This window comes from Narcine bancroftii, chromosome 12 (genome assembly GCF_036971445.1).
Source record: "Narcine bancroftii isolate sNarBan1 chromosome 12, sNarBan1.hap1, whole genome shotgun sequence".
NCBI lineage: Eukaryota > Metazoa > Chordata > Chondrichthyes > Torpediniformes > Narcinidae > Narcine > Narcine bancroftii.
In genome coordinates this window covers 100,966,922-100,988,811 of record NC_091480.1, presented here as the reverse complement: position 1 = coordinate 100,988,811, position 21,890 = coordinate 100,966,922, and the positions used below count along the sequence as shown (strand labels likewise).

Genomic DNA, 21,890 nt, shown 5'->3' with positions numbered 1-21,890 from the left:
TCCTGGGAATTTACTGGGACAGGGTCCAGTGGAAAAGGGACACTGTCCAAATGCCAGTGTCAAATGATGTCATTTCACGCCACCTCTAACCCTACTCATATCCTCGGAGTTTGCCGATGTCGGCCTGATGGTAAAACCAGTGGAACAGAGACAGCAGAGAATCACCTGTTTCCAGTCGAAGGCAGAACACTCCGCTCCCCGGGGATGAGTTGTGTTCAGTGGAAAAGCAATCTTGTGTCCCAGTGGAAATGGCACCAAGGGCTTCCTAACCTGAGACACTGCATGGCCAATGAACAGGGATTCCCGTGGAAAAAGGGTTTCAGACTGCTTTGTAAAATCTGCATGCTGTGCTTCAACCGAAATGAAAGCCAATGGGACGATGAGCTTCATTAAACTTTTCTACGTGGTCGTGCGTGAAAGTGAGGCCATTTTGGCAAGAAAGCGCAGAAAAATTAACCACGATCACAGGAGTGGCCTCCACGTGAGACCTGGAGCAATATCTTCATGGAAACAAGCGACAACTTGACCAAATATCTAATCTCATTTATAAAAATAGCACTGGCCTTCGCGAAAAGATGTATCACGATCAACTGGATGTCCGATAGCACTCTGGGCTGTGGAAATGAACTGCTGTTACCTACGGGAAAAAAAAATCACATAAACGTGACCCTTTGGTAAAGGTCTGTCAGCTGTACCTGGACCACATAGGGGCCCAGACACTAATATAAATGAAAGGGGATGAAAGTAACCATTATATAGACCAAAACCAAGTTTCCCCAACTGGACTCATCTACTTGTAATCTCTGAAAATGTGGATATGAAAACAAACTGCAATAGAGAGAGAAAAAATTCAAAGTGCAAAAGGGAGAGTCTTTAAATGAGTCCCTGAATGTGTGTAGAGTGTCGTGGTGAAGGGGTAGCAGCTGTTCCTGAACCTGGCTATACCTCTTCCCTGATGGGAGCAGTGAGAACAGAGCGGGTGATGTGGATCCTTGATTGCTGCTGCTCTCTGACAGCAGCGTTCCCTGCAAATGTTCTCAATGGTGGAGGGTTTTTACCTGAGATGTCCTGGGAGGTGTCCATACTTTTGTAGAGATTTTTGCTCAGGGGTATTGGTGTCACAAGACAACTGATCAAACCTACTACAAACTGAACCTTTCACCCCTCACACCCGTAAACCCACTATTTTTCTTGCATCAATGTGCCTGTCTAAATGTTAAAGGTCCCTATTATTCCAGACTCCACCATCCTGCCCGGCGATGCGCTCCAGGCACCCGCAGCCTTCTGCACGTTCTCTTTCTACAAGTCCTTCAGCAGCCTTGTGTTTCCTCAGCACTGCCTGCTCCTCCACCAAGCTCTGCCTCAAATCCATTCACTCTATGAGCTTCCTGCATCACTCCAGAGAAAAGCCCAAGGTTTCTCTCTCTGGATATTGTATTTACTTCATTCTGATGGGCTGAATTCCTGCAGCTTCCCAATCAAACATCTGCAATCGCCTTTAAATTGTGCCCCTCTGCACAGATTTGTGCCACCTGCTTTTAAACAGGTTAAGTCCTATGGGCATTCTGACAGTGTCCTTCCACTCTCTCTCTCTCTCTCTCTCTCACTCTACCGGTGGAACTAAATCCTTCTGCTCAAATTGTTGCTTGGTCTGGGCTTCTGTCCTTTTGCCTGGATTCTCATCCTCTGCTATTTCAGTCTGAACCTTGCCGTCAGCACGAGGAATAAAACCGTGGGGATATGGATCGGAATTCTTTCTGGCTAGAGCATCTCAAACACTGCTCTCATCCTCGTGTGTGCACAGCTAGAGACAAGAACAAATCTTGTCCTTAGTCACTGTGAAATCCATCTCCAGGATGTTGGCACTTTATTCCTGTGTGTTTTTTTTTAACCTTGCTTCGTGCTAGGTGTTTGAATTAAGATTTTTCCATTAGTTTTTCCTTTTGAATTGAAAATTACAATTTATGTTAACGCACTTTCCAAATTGTTTTACAATGTAAACAATATTTTAAAGAAAAATCTGAAGACTTCACCATTTGAGATGCAGGAACTAATCTGTGGCTTCGGCGGGTCCGCGCCCAGGGGTATTTGGATGATTTTAAACAGGACCATCTTCCAATGTCTGCAGTGAAACTGGGAAAAGAGGGTTGGGCTGTCGGTGTCATAGTTAAGGACGTCTCATTACAGAACTGAAAGCTTTCAGTCTGTGGTGAACTGATATTCTCGTCCCATTGACCAGCACCCCTTCCTGCTCATTCCCATCCATGGGTCCGGGACTCCCTCACCCTCACGGGTCCCCCTCACACTCGCTGTTCCCCAATCCCCTCAACCACACGGATCCCCTCAGCCACGCGGGTTCCCACCCCCACCTTCAGCCTCGCGGGTGCCCTCAGCCTTCTGGGTCCACGTCCCCCCTCAGCCTTCTGGGTCCCAATCTCAAAGAGCAATTTGAGACTCATCTAATTTTAATTCTAAACTCAATTTCTTCATATAACCCAATAAAAATACCTTAGGATCAAGTGAAAGTTTAAATTTTAATAAGTTCCTTGATTCTATCCCAGAAAGTTTTCACATAATCAAGTCGAGTGCAAGAAAGAGCCAACTTGCTCATGGCACCTAAAGCACCGATTTACGTGAAACTCCACGAGTTCCACCTACCTACTTCCCTTGCCCATAACCCTCCCACCCCCTCGCATCCATGTACTCATATAACCTCATCTTAAATGACAGAATTGACCCTGGCGCAACTTCTTCCAGTCGATCATTCCACTCAGCCACCACTCTGAGTGAAGAAGCATCCTCTTGTATTACTTCTCAAGTTTTGCCCCTTAACTTATGACCCCTTGTTCCAATCTCTGCTCCCCTTAGGGGAAAGAGCCTATTCACAGCTACTCTATCTATTCCCTTGATAATTTTAAATACCTCTATCAAATCCCCGCTCAACCCTCCACGCTCCAATTAATGAAGTTCCAGTCTACTCAATCTTTCTATGTATTCATAATACTACAATCCAGGCAACATTTTCGTCAAACTTCTTTGCACTCTCTCTACCTTATTGATATTCTTCCTATAATTTGGAGACCAGAACGGCATACAATACTCCAAACTTGGCCTCACCAACACTCTGAACATCACCTCCCCAGATCCTATATTCCATGCTATGATTTATAAAGGCCAGCGTACCCAAAGCCTTCTATCTCCACGGGAATCCACCTTCAAATATAAAACTAATTTGGCAGGGGGAAGGGAACAGGACTGATAGGGAAGCAGATAGGAGAGTGAATATAGCGGTGGTTCTGTTAGACGGTGAAACAGTAAGGAAAAAGGGAACTAAAAGTGATAAGAGAGTAGGGGCAAGTGCATCGAGAACAAAGGTGGAGGGAGAAAGGAGATATGGTATCAAGGTATTGTGTATGAATGCACGGAGTGTAAGGAATAAAAGGGATGAGCTTGAGGCGCAAATGGCAATGGGAGGTTATGACATTTTCGGAGTTACGGAGACATGGCTGCGGGAAGGGCAGGATTGGGAAATCAATGTTCCCGGGTACACGTCCTATAGAAAAGACAGAAAGTTGGGAAGAGGGGGTGAGTTAGCTCTGTTGGTAAGTAATGAAATTCAGGCGTTTGAAAGGAAAGACATTGAAACAGGTGGGCAGAGTCTGTTTGGATAGAATTAAGAAATTGTAAAGGCATGAGGACCATAATGGGGGTCATTTACAGGCCTCCAAAAAGTAGCTCAGATATCGGTAGAAGTATAAATCAGGAATTAAGAGTGGCATGTCAAAGTAGTACACGGTAGTTATGGGGGGACTTCAACATGAAGGTGAACTGGGATAATCAGACGGGGGCAGGAACACAAGAGAGTGAGTTTATTGAATGTCTACGAGATACTTTCTTGGAGCAGCTAGTTGAGGAACCTTCCAGGGGGAAGTCGATTCTGGACTTGGTGCTGTGCAGCGACGCAGAGTTAATAAGTGACCTCGATGTAGGGGAGCCATTAGGGAATAGTGACCATGGTATGGTTACTTTTGAGCTGCAATTAGAAAGGGAGAAAGAAAGGAAGTCGGAAGCATCTGTACTGCAGTTAAATAAAGGGGATTATGCAGCTATGAGGGAGGAGCTAGCCAAAATAAAATGGAAAGATACACTAGCTGGGAGGACAACTGGAGAAAAATGGCAGGTATTTTTGGACATTTTTCACAGGATTCAAGACAAATTTATTCCAAAGTGGAGGAAAGGCTCTAGGAGATGCAAATGGCAGCCGTGGCTAACTAATGAAATCAAGTGCAATATCAAATCCAAAGGGTGTAAGTATAAGATAGCGAAGCGGACTGGGAAGTTAGAGGATTGGGAAACCTTCAAAGAGCATCAGAGGGTAACTAAGAAAGTCATAAGAGAGGGGAAAATGAAGTACGAGAGGAAATTAGCAAATAATATAATGGAGGATAGCAAAAGCTTTTTTAAATATGTGAAGAGGAAGAAATTGGTTCGGTCTAAAATTGGCCCATTAAGAATGGAAAAGGGTGGAATTATTACAGGAAACAAGGAGTTGGCTGAGGAATTTAACAAATACTTTGCATCTGTCTTCACCAAGGAGGATATAGGTTATGGTCAGTTAGGGGGTAGTGGTCATGCGGTATCAAGAGACTTGGGGAACTTTCCTGGGGAAGTAGGGGATCTAATGCATATCCAGATCTAGAAGGAGGAGGTTGTGAGTAAATTGTTGGGACTGAGGGCTGATAAATCCCCAGGGCTTGATGGGCTGCATCACAGGGTGCTTAAAGAAGTTGCTATGGAAATTGTGGAGGCACTGGTCGACATTTTCCAAAGTCCGTGAGCATTGGAGAGTGGCTGATGTGGTGCCGATTTTTAAGAAGGGAGGGAGGGAGAAAACGGGAAATTATAGACTGGTCAGCCTGACGTCAGTGGTGGGGAAGATATTGGAATCTATCATAAAAGGAGTAATAGCAGAACACTTAGGCAGAAATAATAGTATAAGGGCTAGTCAGCATGGATTCCTTACGGGTAAGTGATGCTTGACTAACCTTCTAGAATTTTTCGAGGATGTGACAAAGAGGGTGGACTTGGGAGAGCCAGTGGATGTGGTGTATTTGGACTTCCAGAAGGCCTTTGATAAGGTACCGCACGGGAGACTAGTGGGCAAGATCAGGGAGCATGGAATTGGAGGTAAGGTGCTGACATGGATAGGAAATTGGTAAAGAAATAGAAAACAAAGGGTTGGAGTAAGCGGGTGCTTTTCAGGATGGCAGGATGTGACGAGTGGGGTGCTGCAGGGATCGGTATTGGGTCCTCAGTTGTTTGTAATTTATGTAAATGATTTGGATGAGGGGATTATTAATAACATGAGCAGATTTGCAGATGACACTAAACTGGGTGGCAGTGTGGGGTGAGGAGGATGTCAGGAAAATGCAGAGGGACTTGGACAGGTTCGGGGAGTGGGCTGTTTAATGGAAGATGACGTTCAATGTGAGCAAATGTGAGGTTATCCATTTTGGGGGCAATAATAGGAAAGCTGAGTATTATTTAAATGGAGACAAGCTAGGGAGTGGGGAGGAGCAAATGGATCTGGGTGTACTTGTTCACCGGTCACTGAAGGCTAACATGCACGTTCAGAAAGCTGTGAAGAAGGCAAATGGCATGTTGGCTTTCATAAAGAGGGGATTAGAGTATAGGAACAGAGACGCCCTTCTGCAGTTGTGCAGGGCCCTGGTGAGACCCCACCTGGAGTATTGTGTCCAGTTCCGGTCTCCAATTTTGAGGAAGGACATACTAGCTCTAGAGGGTGTGCAGCGCAGATTTACAAGGTTAGTTCCAGCGATGGCGGGGTTGACATATGCTGAAAGGCTAGAAAAACTGGACTTGTATCCGATGGAGTTTAGAAGGATGAGGGGGGACATGATTGAGGTAAACAAAATCATCAGGGGGATGGACAGGGTGAAGTCGGATTACTTGTTCCCAATGATGGGGGAGACAAGGACCAGAGGGCATAGTTTAAGAATACAGGGTAGGCCCTTTAGTACAGAGATGAGAAAACATTTTTTTACTCAGAGAAGTGTGAATCTGTGGAATGCTCTGCCACAGAGGGTGGTAGAGGCAGATTCGCTGATTATGTTCAAAAGAGAGTTAGCTAAGACTCTAGTGGGCAAAGGAGTTAAGGGTTATGGGGATTAGGCTGGAAAGGGGTACTGATAGTAGTGATCAGCCATGATCTGTAAAATGGCGGTCACTGAAGGCTCGACAGGCCGAAAGGCCTACTCCTGCTCCTATTGTCTATTGTCTATTGAACCATTCCTCCAAGATCCCTTTGTTCCTCAATGCCCTCCCCTTCACTGCATACGTCTTGGTTATTCTTCCCAAAATAAAGAACCTCACACTTAACTACATTAAACTCCATCTGCCATCTTTCCAAACAGTCCAAATCCTTTTGTAGTCCATGAAAACCCTCCTCACTCTCCACAACTCTTGAAAATAAGCAAAATGAATTATGTTATGTTAAGCTTCTCTTTGAAAATTTTAATTTCACATGCATTAAATGCGTACGTAAATTTCTCATTCAAAGATAATGAAAAATTAATACATAGTATTTTTTTAATTCCCCTGCCCAACAACCCAATAGAAAAGAAAGATAACATCTGGAAAGTATTTATAAAAAAATTACTAAAAAACTATCAAATAAAATCTAACAAATTTTCTTGATTTTAGGAGTCAGAAGGTTCAGGTTGGGCGATTACAACTTAATTCCTACAGTTTATAAATAGGATTCCCAATCTTTCCAAAAATTTCAAATTTGTTACATAAATTACATGTAATTATTTCAGGTGTCAAGGGACTTGGGGGGGTTCTCGTTCAGGAAAACATAGTGAGTGGATAACCACCAGGTTGGATCGGCAGGAAAAGAAAGCAAATTCTATGTTGGCCTTTGTTTCAAGGGTAGGGAGGTGTTGGTGGGGCATGGGAGAGACCTCATTTGGAGAACTGCGAAGTTTATCTGATAAAGGATGTGCTGATGTTGGAGAGAGAGCAGAGATTTACCAGGATGATATATCTCCACTCTTCATTGGAGTATAGAAGAAGGAGAGGAGATCTCAGAAACCTTTCCAATGCTGAAAAGATTGGACAGTAGATGTGAATAATGTTTCCCTTGGATAAAAAGACATTGTCTTCGAATTAGAAGATACCTATTTAAATCAGATGAGAAATTTATTTCACCAGAAGTTCGTGGAATTTGTTGCTGGATTGTTGAGGGAGTTTAAGTGGGGGTGGGGGAGTGGCGGAATTAATAGATGTTTAATGAGTCAGGGTATCAAGGGATCAGGGGAAAAAGCCATAACTTGGAATGAGAGGCGAGAACTGTTTAGATCAGGGGATAGCAGACACAGTGGGCTGAATGGCCAACTTCTGTTCCTTGTGATTTGACACCATTTTAACTAATGTACCTTTGAGAATTTTAACATCCATCCATATGTCCTCTGTGGAGGCCTGTGACGAGAGCTGTGCCTCAGGGATAGGTGCTGGAACAATAATGTGGTGAATTGGATTAGCAAGTTTGCAGGTGACACCAAGAAAGGTGGAGTTGTGGACAGCCAGGAAAGCTTGCAGAAGGATCTGGACCAGCTGGAGAAAGGGCAGATGGAATTTAATGCAGACAAGTGTGAGGTGTCACATTTTGAAGGGCAAACCAAGAAAAGATAGACACGGTGAACGGTCGGGCACTGAGGAGTGAGGTTGAACAGAGGGACATGGTAAACGGGTGTCATTCCATGCAAGTGCTGTCACAGGTGGATTTGGGTGGGAATTGAAGATACCCAAGTTAACTAAAATTGAAAATTGTAAATGGGGCAAAAAAAGGGATCTATTTCAGAAATGTTTGTGACAACAGAAAATGGCTAAACCAACTTTAGATTAAATGGGAGATTCTTCTTTGGAATTAACCCAAGAAGAACGGACGACTTACTATGTGTGAAGATGGTGGATTAAATTGATGAATGTGCGATATAATTGGGTGAATTATAATTTTTTTTACATCATTTGTATTTAACTTTAGTCATTCAGATTTATGTTTTCATTGTGGGATTCAAATTAATACCTTTTTTTGTCTGTCTGGTGGTGTGATAAAGTTAAGCCTTTGAGGATTTATTTGAAAGGTTAACACAATTCCATTACACCTCCTTCCCATGGATACATTTTTAGACTTCTGAAAGGTCAAAATTTTAAACTGCAATCTCCGATTTGTTCTTAATAGATTTCACAGCCAAATAGAATAAAAACAAATATAGCAGAAACCTCTAAATCCAACATCTAAATAAGCAATCCTCAATGACACTGGCCCTTAATATCATTATAGTGTCTTATACTTCAGTCCTATTCTTGCAAAATTAAACTCCAGTTGAATCATCATCTATTCTTATTTTTAATCTTACTCAAAAATTATGATCAATACTTCATCCCATAGCAGCGCAAACACATTCTTCTACATGTTGCAGAGCTAATACAAGGGACAAAAATGATTTTCCAGCAGCAGAATAATTCTTTTGAGTGTTTATTCAATGTCTGAGAATCATAAGCCAGTGGATTTTTAACATCATCAGACATATTTATTTTTAATACAGCACCGGCTGCATCCATCAAATCCCGGGATGAAGCGGTTGTAAAAGTAGTCCATACCCGCAAACTCCTGCAGCCCCTTGAGGCTGTCCGGACATGGTAACTCCCTGAGAGCGGAGACCTTTGCAGCGGTGGGCGTGGCTCCTTCGGCCGTGATGGTATGGCCCAGGAACTGCATGGACTCTTTCCCAAACTAGCACTTGGCCAGGTTGATGGCAAGGTTGAAATCGGCCAGCCGGGAGAAAAGGGCACAAAGGTGGGCCTTGTGTTGCGCCTGGTCCTTGCTGGCGACGAGAATGTCGTCCTAATAAATAAAGCCAAAATCCAAGTCCCTGCCCACAGAGTCCATGAGGCGCTTGAAGGTCTGAGCGGGATTCTTGAGCCCGAATGGCATGCACAGGAATTCGAACAAGCCAAAGGGGGAGATGATTGCTGTCTTTGGTATGTCCTCAGGGTGCACCGGGATCTGGTGATATCCACGCACCAGGTCAACCACGGAGAAAACACTCGCACCATGCAGGTTGGCCGCAAAGTCTTGGATGTGAGGGATGGGATAACGGTCAGGAACTGTTACCTCATTGAGCAGTCGATCGTCTCCGCAGGGACGCCAGCCACCGGAGGCTTTCAAGACCAGGTGGAGCGGCGAGGCCCATGGGTTTTCAGACCGCCGAATGATCCCGAGTTCCAACAGGTGCCAAAATTCCTCCTTCGCCTCCTTGAGATTGTCAGGCAGGAGCCGGCGAGCCTTGGCGTGAACCAGTGGGCCCTGAGTGGGGATGTGGTGGAACAGCCCGTGGTGCGGTGAGGCAGCGGAGAACTATGGCTTGATGAGTGTCGTGAACTCTTCCGGCATTCACTGGAACGAGTCTCTGGGTGTGCTAATCGTGGCCATCTGTGGTTGCTCCGAGCGGGAGGCGTCGAGGCGAACGGCCTGGAAGGTACGGCATCCACCAGGCGCCTACCTCAAATGTCTACCAGAAGCCCATGTGCGAGGAGGAAGTCTGCACCCAGGATGGCAGTTGGAAAGGTCAAGACGGTGAACCTCCATGTGAAATTTCATTGGCTGATCTGGAAGTGGACTGTCTTGTCTCCATACATCTGGATTGCTGTTGCATTGGCTGCACGGAGGGGAGGACCACAAGGTCAGTTCCTGGACTCGACGGCCGTGGCCAGGATGACATTGATCTGGGCTCCAGATCAACGAGGAACTGCCAGCTGCAGACTGAGTCCCGCAGATAGAGGAGGCTGTGTTCTTGGCCAGCCCCCGCAGCCATTAACCCTGGCCGGCCTGGTCATTTCCCTGGAATGAGCCAGACTGATGACACTTCCGAGCCTTGGCTCCCCAGCGCTGGTGGTAGAAGCAGAGGCATGGAGTGGATGCTGTGGCCTTGGTTATGCTCTTGGGCACCCCTGCAGGAGCCAAATGCTCTACTGCAGCGCTCGGGGCAGGCTTGGCGTGGTCATGTCTGTGCCTCGAGACCTACTGGACCACTGAGCCCTCTGGGAATAGTGCGTGCCATAGCTCCTGGGCCTTCTTGGGGACCTTCCTCAGGTCAGTGAAGCTCTCCTGGACCAGCAGCAGCTGGACGTCCCCGGGCATATGGTCGAGGAAAATGCACTCGAAGAGTGGGGAGTTGGTGTGCTCACCCATGAGCGTGAGCATCTCGTCCATCAGCTCCATTGGGGACCTGTCCCTCATGGCGCCGAGGTGTAGCATCTGAGCGGCATGCTGGTGACTGGATAGTCCGAGGGATCCAGTAAGCACTTGCTTGACGGTCTCGTATTTGTCTTCGGCGGGTGGGTGCTGAGCAAGGTGCAGCACGTGTCTGCCGATGGCCAGGTCCAGGGCAGCGACCACATGATAGAATTTGGTTGTGTCGGACGAGGTCTGGCAGAGGTGAAACTGAGCCTCCGCGTGGCTGACGCAGGTCTCCAGCTCCTGAACCCAGAATTCATGGAGTTTCGCGGCTAAGGCGCTGATCACCCCAGGCTCACTCATGATGGGTTCAAAGACGTTTGATCCAATCAGGGTCACCAATTGTTGCATCAGCTACAGTGCTCCTGAAAGAACACACACAACCAGACAGTTTGAGCTCAGTGAGCAGACTAGTTTATTGCAGGCTGCTAAGCTGTACTTATACTCCCATCCAGGACCTGTCTGAAAACCATGCTGGAGGGCGCTGACGTCACCTGGGCATCACGTGGTCCCCCAGCTCGGGGCTTCTGAGCCCCGTGCTGGGAGGAAGGGAACACACCCAATGGCGCCATTTTGGCCGGCTGTCCCACCGCGTGGCTTACAAGCGGGGCTGGTTCGCCTGCCTGGTGGTGAGCCGCCACACACCACACATTCTGGGTGATTTGCAGACAATGCAATTTGTTTTTTTTAATACTTTATTTCTCAATTTTTCACCAAAATAATAATTGTATTACATTCAACTGTAAATTATTTTTAAAAATTAAACATGTGGTATTATCCTCCCATCCCCCTCAACCCACCCTCCCAACATCCCCCCCCACTCCTAAAAAAAGAAATAAACTGGAGAATGCCAAGAACATAAAGCATTCCTGGAGAAATATCTATTGGGATGTCTGGGAATGGACCAAGCGTTCGGCCTTCACGTCCAAAGGCAGGCTGTGTGCTCGTAGAAAGTCTGCGCCGAGAAGTGATGTCCCACAGTGGCTCGAATGAAATTCCACTAGAAATTTTCTCTGCCGAGTTGTTTTTGGACATTGTACGTGACAAAGGTCTTGATGGCAGTCTTTTTTGTCGCCCAGAGGGTGGGACCTTGTGGGTATGTTCGTCTCTTCAGGGCGATTGGTGGGATGACACTGAGTTCAGCACTCGTGCCGGCCACTAGCCTTGTCAGTAATGTTCAAGAGGCTATTGGTGAGGTCAGCCACCTTGTCCATGAGCGGCGGCTGGCCTGGGCATTTTCTGAAAATGAGCAGGGCTGGCTGTATCTTCACGCTCGAGCCCATCGGTGTTGTTGATAAAGACACCAGCTAACGTTCAGTGCCTCTGCTAATTTGGTGGGGGGCGGTTGTGCTCGGTTCGGGTGGGATCAGTTCTGCTGCCCCACATGAGGATGAGTCAATCGGTTCATGGCGGACTCATTTTCCTGTTTCATGTGCCACAGCGCATCAGCTCTGGCCGTGACCTTACGTGGGACTGAGAAATCTTCGTCCGTCAACGGCAGTTGTATGTCATCTGGCATCTGTTCCAAGAAAGCCTACTCAGACATGAGGCATGCCTTGTGGCCCTCTGCTCGTGCGACCATCTCATCCATCAGGGCACATGGTGTTCTGTCTCCTAAGCTGTGCAGGTGCATCAGCCTGGCAGCGCACTGTCGTCTGAACAGGCCGAAAGCCCTCAAGAGGAGTTTGTTGAGGGCTGGGTATTTCCTTCCTCCGGGGATCGTGTATCAGGTCGTCCACCCTGGCCGCGGTCTCTTGGTCCAGGGAACTGACGACATGGTAGAACGTTGTCGAGTCAGACGTGATCTGCCGGAGGTGAAATCGTGCTTCCGCTTGCCTGAACCAAGTGCGTGGGCGAAGCGTCCAGAGGTTGGCAATTTCATAGCCACTGTGTTGACTGCTGCAGCATCCATGGTGTGGAGTCCAGAATCGTCTGGACTCGTCGGGGTCACCAATTGTAGCGGTAGCTACAAGGAGAAATGAAATAAGGAGATGACTCTGTTAGTCGCTTGCACTTCCAACAGTTTATATTGGAAAATTCCCATGCTGCACCTTATCAGGTGGCCCGTAAGTGCCGCCCACACAGGGGCGGTGATGTAACGACGCAGCCAAGTGCATCTGCATGGCCCGTTTGAGCTGGGGAGAAGATGCGCCCAGCAGTACCATCTTGACACGGCTACACTGCTGCTGCGGCCGTAACAGTGCAGAGCCGATTCGACTGCGTCTCGATGTGTGCCGCTACAGCTATACATTTCCAAGCAACTGCTGAAGCAATTAACACAAATTCAATGTGATAAATATTTCAATTTAATTTTGGCCTCATAACCTTAATCTTTCTTTGGCTTGGCTTCGCGGATGAAGATTTATGGAGGGGTAATGTCCACGTCAGCTGCAGGCTCGTTTGTAGCTGACAAGTCCGATGCAGGACAGGCAGACACAGTTGTAGCGGTCGCAAGGGAAAATTGGTGGGTTGGGGTTGGGTGTTGGGTTTTTCCTCCTTTGTCTTTTATCAGTGAGGTGGGCTCTGCGGTCTTCTTCAAAGGAGGTTGCTGCCGGCCAAACTGAGAGGCGCCAAGATGCACGGTTTGAGGCGATATCGGCCCACTGGCGGTGGTCAATGTGGAAGGCACCAAGAGATTTCTTTAGGCAGTCCTTGTACCTCTTCTTTGGTGCACCTCTGTCTCGGTGGCCAGTGGAGAGCTCGCCATATAACACCATCTTGGGAAGGCGATGGTCCTCCATTCTGGAGACGTGACCTACTCAGCACAGTTGGATCTTCAGCAGCGTCGGCCTCTGCCATCTCGAGTACTTCGATGTTGGAGATGAAGTCGCTCCAATGAATGTTGAGGATGGAGCAGAGACAACGCTGGTGGAAGCATGATGCCGGTAGAGGACCCATGATTCGGAGCCAAACAGGAGTGTGGGTATGACAACGGCTCTGTATACGCTCATCTTTGTGAGGTTTTTCAGTTCGTTGATTTTCCAAACTCTTTTGTGTAGTCTTCCAAAGGCGCTATTTGCCTTGGCGAGTCTGTTGTCTATCTCGTTGTCGATCCTTGCATCCGATGAAATGGTGCAGCTGAGATAGGTAAACTGGTTGACCATTTTGAGTTTTGTGTGCCCGATGGAGATGTGGGGGGCTGGTAGTCATGGTGGGGAGCTGGCTGATGGAGGACCTCAGTTTTCTTCAGGCTGACTTCCAGGCCAAACATTTTGGCAGTTTCCGCAAAACAGGACGTCAAGCGCTGAAGAGCTGGCTCTGAATGGGCAACTAAAGCGGCATCATCTGCAAAGAGTAGTTCACGGACAAGTTGCTCTTGTGTCTTGGTGTGAGCTTAATATTACTCGGTAAAAATAACATGAAGGCCTGTGAAAATTACGTACCCCAATCCAAAATTGTCTAACTTTAGGACATTGCCAAGTTGAATGCAAAAATGTTCCAATCTCAGGTCCACATCGAAAACATTAATCCGATACGGCAGGATTTAATCTATTTGATTTTTGTGGAGTCAAATAGAACTGATGTAAAAAATTATATTGAACCAACCTATATCTTAGTTATATTATTTACACAAATCCATCCAATCCTTTTCGCTTATTTGAGAATTTAAATCTATTTCCCATCTTCATCTAGATTTATTCACTCCAGTTTTTGGGGCCTTAGATTGAAGCAAGTTATACATTACTGAAATAAATTTATTTCCAGTAGGATAACAAATCAGTAATTCTAATTCACTTTGATTAGGTAACATCAAAGTAAGACCTATTTTTAGAGATAAAAAAGCTTTAACTTGGTAATAACAAGATAATTCTTTCAAAGATTTCAATCTCACATCCTCAAAACTAATTTTCTTAATACCTTTCCATCTCCAAATCATCCAGAATTGGTTGTCTATTGAAAAAGGAAAATGCCTATTTCAATATTAAACCTTTCATGCCAATTTCATTATCAACTCAATCAAATGTTTCAAAATAAATGATTCCCCACTTCCAAATAAAGCTTAGGATTCCATTTGTAAATAAAATCTTGGGGATCCGTATTCCCTATTCCAAGCTGGAATATCATCTAAATTATACAATATATTTATAAATCTCAATTGAGCTGCTTTTCAAAATTCTTAAAATGAGGAAAACACAAACCACACCTCCCCCCCCCCCCCCACCAACTCATATTTCCAAGTCAATTTTTCCAAAGAAACCCTGGGCATTTTATCTTTACATAATTTCCGAACCGCCATATTTAAATCCTGACAATGCAATTTGTTGAGCTCCTTGTTTATAAACTAACGGTTGAAATACATCTGACATAAAATTCTTTCCCTGATCTGATTTCATTTCTTGAGGCAAACCAAACCAATTGAAAAAATTTTTCTCGAGCCCCAGACACAGTTTTTGCTTTAATGTTCCCAAGTGGTATGGCTTCTGTACACCTGGAAACATCCAAGCTAACTCATCAAGAATACAGGTACAATATTTTACCTCAGTAATTTAATTTACTAAGACATTTTTATATACGAGAAATATTAAATTAATATTAAAGGTTAACACAACTCCGTGACATATCTGAATAGACAAGGTATTAAAGGTGAGTGGGAGAATGGATCAGTTCATGATGGAATGGACACAATGGGCCAAATGGCCTACTTCTGCTCCTGTATCTTATTGTCTCATATTTTACAAAGCACAGATGTTTTTTTTTTTGGCTTTTGAAATGAAAATTGCACACATTTTTGCACAGCAAAGATGTCGGTTTTGACCCAAAAACAGGACATAGTTTGAAAAATACAACTTTTGTCCCTTTTTAGCAAAACACTCCATACTTTCCTTCAAAACACAACCTTCAGTTTTTGTTTATTAGAACCTCCACTTCTCCCAAAACAACCATTGTACACACATTCTCCAAAACACCACAACCATTCCTTAATTGGGCAACACTTCTCCTAAATATTGGCAACATTTATGCTGGCATTGCTCGGACGCCCTAATCAGAGTGACCCACAGTCGCCAGGAGTGGGTGCTGCCAGGCGAGCCATCATTCAAGTAAATGGCTCGTGAGACTATCTTGCGACTTGAAGTCAAGCTGGTGTAAATACGATCAATAACTCTCTCTCTGAATTGTGCAAAGAATCTTGCATATAAGAACGAAAGAGAGTTGGAGTGTGGTTTGGTGAAACTCTGTGTCCTTCATTAATTCTCTGAGTCAACTCAAAGTGGGAGTTCGATTCCTCATCTACGTGTGCAGCCCAGACAGTTTGGGCACAGTTACACCAGGTGTACACATTGCCCAAAGCCTTTGGGATCAGCATTGTGGTGCACACAATAATCACGTCAAATAGGATGGAGTGATTAAACACCTTCAATGACCAAAAATCTGAGCATTACTGATACACGACTGGGCCAGGTTCCATGAACAGAAACAAGAGGGGGCAAGTCTGGGAAATCCAGGGTGGAGCTAAGGGAGAGGTTGGAGAAGGTCAGGTAATGGACTGGCCAGTCCATACATTTATATCAAAGCCTTTCACCACTTCTTTGAGATAAAACCCAACGAGGTGATGTGGCGACACAGAGCACATACTGTACTTTATGACACACATAGTTCATAGTGTCCATCACAAGTTCAGCCTGTCGGGTGGTCTTGTGATCCTCTGTGGCTTCCGAGGCACTGGGCCCTCCCAATTTTGTGCCAGCGCCCCTTCTCGCTTCAGTCTGTGTACGGACCTGAATCATTAACTGACCATCTCTCTCCATGGACAATGCCTAACCTGCTGAGTTCCTCCAGCTTCATTCTTTATTCCTCATTCTGGTGGTCCTTCACCTAAAGGCAGAATGGGCTCACGGGGAGAAACAGCCTCCTGCTCCTACTTTATTCTGTGTTGGGGAAAACCTATTCTAAATCCTCGTTCACTCCTTGAGGTGATCGGTCCTTGGCATCTGTTGGCCCTTGTACAGAACAAAGGCCACTCTTCTGCCTCTCACCCTGAAAGAACTCAGTTCAACCTTGTGCCATTTGGGGGATTAGTATTGGGGGAGTGTCAGGTATTGAAGGTTGGGGGTAAGACGTGGGTTTGTTGGTGGATCAGTTAAAGGTTATCTGCCCTCTCATTTCAACTGAATCCACACAGACCTGCATCATTCTGTGTCATATTAAGCCCTGACCACACAAATCCCCCCATTCACTTTCCAATTTGATGAAGGGTGCAGAATATTAGCTGGATCTTGTTCTGATAATTCTGATGAAGACATTATCACACAGATTTTGCCAGGAAGCTAGGAGAGAGAGTGACCAAGGACATTTCAGACAGGAATCAATTCCCAACTCCTCGACTGAGTCTCATATCCTAATGCCTGCCTCATCTCTAAAACAATAGTGCGAATTGACTACAGCTGGAGCCAGTTTCAGCTGCATTCTACGTCAAGAATCAGTCTGCAGAAGCAGAAACAGCCCTATGGAATGTTCTTTCAGATGGCAGCCTGAAAGGGACAGCTGCAGGAGAGGCGCCTCAGAGCGCACTCCAGTTCCTGTCAGCGCAGGACATCAGGGCAGGTGCGGCTGGCACAGGATGTTGGGGCAGGGGAGGCTGTCAGGCAGCAGTGATGGGTGGTGTCGGGCGCGGTGATGGGGGCTCTCGGGTGAGGTGAATGGGGCTGTCGGATGCGGGAAGGGTGGGTTGTCGGGCATGAGGAGGGGGGCTGTCAGGCGCGGGGATTTGGGTCCCTGGCTGATTATCAACAGGCGGCTGCATTCAGGGTCCTCGGGGGAATTGCTCAGACACGGAGATCATACCTCCCGAAGGAAGATTGGTAAGTACTCCTCCGAGCCGCATCAGGCTCTTTCACATGGCCTCCTTACAGCCGCATTCGGGTAGAATATATGACTTTACATCGGGGGTATTCTGGCCACCTGAAGGAGGCTCATCAGGCCTGATCCAAAGGCTGCAAGAAGCCTTCAGCACCACTCAGTCCCAGAATGGCAGTTTCTGCTTTGAACTGTTAGCCACCATTGTCAACTTCAAGAATTAAAAATGACTGAAATTAGACATTTACATGTGTAAATTGGAAACCAGAAATCAGACAGGCAGAGAATGATTACCAATGTGTACTGTGAGCAACCCTTCCAGATTTATGTTGAAATTTTGTAGACCAGAAGGATGTTCTTAATTATAATGGGCACATGAGATTAAATTGCCAACAAAAAATCCTTTCTATGTCTTGAGGAAGAGGATGTGCAAAATATAAAGCAGAAGCTGTACTAATACCTTCCAAGAAATGTTATCCAATTTGTTGGCAGGAAAATGTCTTAAAAGCTCTACCATGTGACTGTGTTCTTTAACTGCCGTTCAAACATTGATAGTGAGGTGAGTCTGTTCACCCACCACTGGTACCCCTCATTCCTGCTGGCATGACTCAATAAAGACTGTGTTTTAGAGTTTGTGGTTTGTTACTGTACCTTTTTGTACCTTGACAGGAAATCGACTTCAACAAGGGTGAGAAAAAAAAACACTCAAACCCCTTACATGGTGACAGATTTGAACCTGGGTCACTGTCACTAAAAACATTCTTCCAAACATGCCAAGATCAAAATTCAATTGATTGTCATGGTATAAAGTGCAATATTACACAAAATTCACTTCATTCAGTCATAAAGCAGACAGAGTCACATCAGCAGGAAGTTAGACATAGTGTTCCTTGCAGTCAAGAGGAAAAGAGAATTCCCTGAGTCCCCTACAGCCCCCAAACCCAGCCCTTGCCCACAAACACCCAGCCCCCTGCCCCCAAAATCCAGCGCAAACCATCAAATGCAGTCGCCTTGTTTAGAAAAGGTAATGGGGAGAATCTTGGGAATTATAGACCAGTATAGGATCTATGAGCATTTGCAGAAGTACAGACTTCTCAAGGACAGTCAGCATGGCTTTGTGATGGGAAGGTCATGCCTCATGAGTCTAAATGAGTTTTATTTGAGTGGGGTAACAAAGGAAATGAATGAGGGTCGTGTGGTAGATGTGGTCTACATGGATTTTAGCAAGAATTTGACGAGACTCATCAGAAAGCAATTTGGCAAAGGATCAGGGTAACTTTGGTTGTGGATAAAAAATTGTCTTGTTGGAAGAAAGCAGAGAGGAGTGGAGTGCCACAAGGATCTGTTCTGGGACCCCTGCTCTTGATGATTTTTATAAATGACCTGGATGAAGAGGCAGAAGATGGGTCAGTAAGTCTGCAGATGATGTGAAGGTTGGAGGAGTTGTGGATGAAGCTGAAGGTTGTCGAAGGATAAGGATTTCAATCCAGGTAAGTGTGAGGTGATGCATTTTGGAAGGACAAACCAGAAGGCTGGGTACAAGGTTACCAGTCGGTTACATGAGTGAGGATAAACAGAGGGACTTTGGGGTTCAAATCCAAACATCCCTCAAGGTTGCCGCTCAGGTTGATAGGATAGTTATGAAGGCCAATGGGATGATGAGCTTCATTAAACTTTTCTACGTGGTCGTGCGTGAAAGTGAGGCCATTTTGGCAAGAAAGCGCAGAAAAATTAACCACGATCTGGAGCAATCTCTTCATTGAAACAAGCGACAACTTGACTAAATATCTAATCTCATTTATAAAAATAGCACTGGCCTTCGCGAAGAGATGTATCACGATCAACTGGATGTCCGATAGCACTCTGGGCTGTGGAAATGAACTGCTGTTACCTACGGAAAAAAAAAATCACATAAACGTGACCCTTTGGTAAAGGTCGTTCAGCTGTACCCGGACCACATAGGGGCCCAGACACTAATATAAATGAACAATAAAAGGAGTTAAAAGTAACCATTATATAGACCAAAACCAAGTTTCCCCAACTGGACTCATCTACTTGTAATCTCTGAAAATGTGGAAATGAAAACAAACTGCAATAGAGAGAGAAAAAATTCAAAGTGCAAAAGGGAGAGTCTTTAAATGAGTCCCTGAATGTGTGTTGAGTCTCGTGGTGATGGGGTGGCAGCTGTTCCTGAACCTGGCTATACCTCTTTCCTGATGGGAGCAGTGAGAACAGAGCGGGTGATGTGGATCCTTGATTGCTGCTGCTCTCTGACAGCAGCGTTCCCTGCAAATGTTCTCAATGGTGGAGGGTTTTAACTGAGATGTCCAGGGCGGTGTCCATACTTTTGCAGAGGTTTTTGCTCAGGGATATTGGTGTCACAAGACAATAGCTCAAACCTACTACAAACTGAACCTTTCCCCCCTCACACCCGTAACCCACTATTTTTCTTGCATCAATGTGCCTGTCTAAATGTTGAAGGTCCCTATTATTCCAGATGCCACTATCCTGCCCGGCCATGCGCTCCAGGCATCGCAGCCTTGTGGGTCCCTGTCCCCGTCCCCACTCAGCCTTCTGGGTCCCCGTCGCCCCACAGCATTCTGGGTCCCCGTCCCCGTCCCCCCTTAGCCTTCTGGGTCCCCATCCCCGTCCCCCCTCAGCCTTATGGGTCCCCGTCCCCATCCCCGTCCCCCCTCAGCCTTCTGGGACCCCGTCCCCCTCAGCCTTCTGGGTCCCCGCCCCCCTCAGCCTTCTGTGACACGCCCCCCTCAGCCTTCTGAGTCCCCGCCCCCCTCAGCCTTCTGAGTCCCCGTCCCCGTCCCCCCTCAGCCTTCTGAGTCCCAGTCCCCATCCCCCTCAGCCTTCAGGGTCCCGGTCCCCGTCCCCCCTCAGCCTTCTGGGTCCCGGTCCCCGTCACCCCTCAGCCTTCTGTGTCCCCGTCCATCCTCAGCCTTCTGGGTCCCCGTCCCCCCTCAGCCTTCTGGGTCCACGTCCCCCCTCAGCCTTCTGGGTCCCCGTCCCCACTCAGCATTCTGGGTCCCGGTCCCCCCTCAGCCTTCTGGGTCCCCGTCCCCCCTTACCCTTCTGGGTCCCCGTCCACCCTCAGCTTTCTGGGTCCGCGTCCCCCCTCCGCCGTCCGGGTCCCCGTCCCCCCTCAGCCTGCTGGGTCCCCGTCCCCCCTCAGCCTTCTGGATCCCCGTCCCCCCTCAGCCTTCTGGGTCCCGGTCCCCCCTCAGCCTTCTGGGTCCCCGTCCCCCCTCAGCCTTCTGGGTCCCCGTCCCCCCTCAGCCTTCCGGGTCCCCGTCCCCCCTAAGCCTTCTGGGTCCACGTCCCCCCTCAGCCTCGCGGGCCCCGACCCCCCTCAGCCTGGCGGCCCCCGACCCCCCGTCAGCCTCGAGGCCCCCGACCCCCCCCTCAGCCTCGCAGGCCCCGACCGCCCTCAGCCTCTCGGGCCCCGACCCCCCCCTCAGCCTCGCGGCTCCCGACCGCCCCTCAGCCTCGCGGGCCCCGACCCCCCTCAGCTTCTCGGATCCCGACCCCCCCCTCAGCCTCGCGGCCCCCGACCGCCCCTCAGCCTCGCGGCCCCCGAGCCCCCTCAAGCTCGCAGGCCCCGAACGCCCTCAGCCTCGCGGGTCCCCGACTACCACACACCCTAATGTCACCCCGACCCAAACTCCCTCACGGTTCCCCGGCCCCACCTCACAACCATCTCCCCGCCCGTTCCCCTCCGAGCTCCGGCCGCCCAGGACCCAAAGGGCGACCCGTGGAAACTCCCTCCTCCCTGGTCTCGCTCCCAAAATGCCCCAATTCCCGCCCGTGAAGCAACGACACGAACCTCTCCTGCTCGCGACCAACTGCTCCAAAGGCGGGAAAGATCAACAACATGGCGGCCCCCAGGGGTCGCTCTCGCGAGAGCTTGAGCCACCCCTCCACGGGATCTCTTCGCTACCCCAGTCCCACTGGGGAAGGGTCCGAGAGCTGCCTCGGGCCTCCAGTCCATCTCCCCTTCAGGCTGCACATTTCCACACCAGGACCTGCCCCACATTCCCCCCCAAGATTCCAGTCCATCCCACCTCCACCACCTTGGCCCAAAGCTCATTCCACGCTCCCGCCCCCCTCTTTTTTTTTTTTTTCACACCATAAATCACATTAGCCATGATATACACTATTTCTTTTTCACACATATACAGTGACTTTTTCTCCCCCCCCCCTTTCCTCCCAAACCACCCCCCCACCCCCCCCTCTCATCCATTTTAGGTATACAATCTAGGTTGCATTAAGCCAGTCAGACAATGTTGTCATTCAACAAAATTACTCCAGAAATTCTACTGAGTCCATTCTTTTCTTTCCTTCTCCTTCCATCAACTTAGGTAATGTTTGTCCCCGGTAGGTTTTCGCTATTGTATTTAATGTAAGGCTCCTATACTTGTTCGAATATTTCAATATTATTTCTTAACCAATATGTTATTTTTTCTAATGGAATACATTTATTCATTTAAATTTGGTAGTTTCTTCCTTTTAATTTGGTTATGTATTCCATTAATATTTAAAGACATATAGTTCAGCGTAGCCCTTTTATATTTTGTTTATCTTCTCTTTCCGTTTTTCCATCATTACCTTTCCTCCTTTTCCATTTCTGTTTTCTTATTTTCAACTCTTTATAAGACAACATTCCTACAACATCTAACATTTTCCTTATTCTCCTATTTCTATCTTATTTATCCCCAATCTCCCCTTCACCTCCTGAGTTGTCCTTTATCCCTTGTCGGACAAC

The 21,890-nt window shown here is 47.2% G+C and overlaps 1 long non-coding RNA gene across 1 annotated transcript in view; it reads right to left on the bottom strand.

Moving 5' to 3' along the window:
• Positions 1–6,403: 6,403 nt before the first annotated feature.
• LOC138746455 (uncharacterized) overlaps positions 6,404–21,890 on the bottom strand; it is a 35,074-nt gene continuing 19,587 nt past the window's right edge. The window contains exon 3 of the long non-coding RNA XR_011346965.1: positions 6,404–6,480. This is a non-coding gene — a long non-coding RNA (uncharacterized lncRNA). The remainder of the gene's footprint in view (positions 6,481–21,890) is intronic.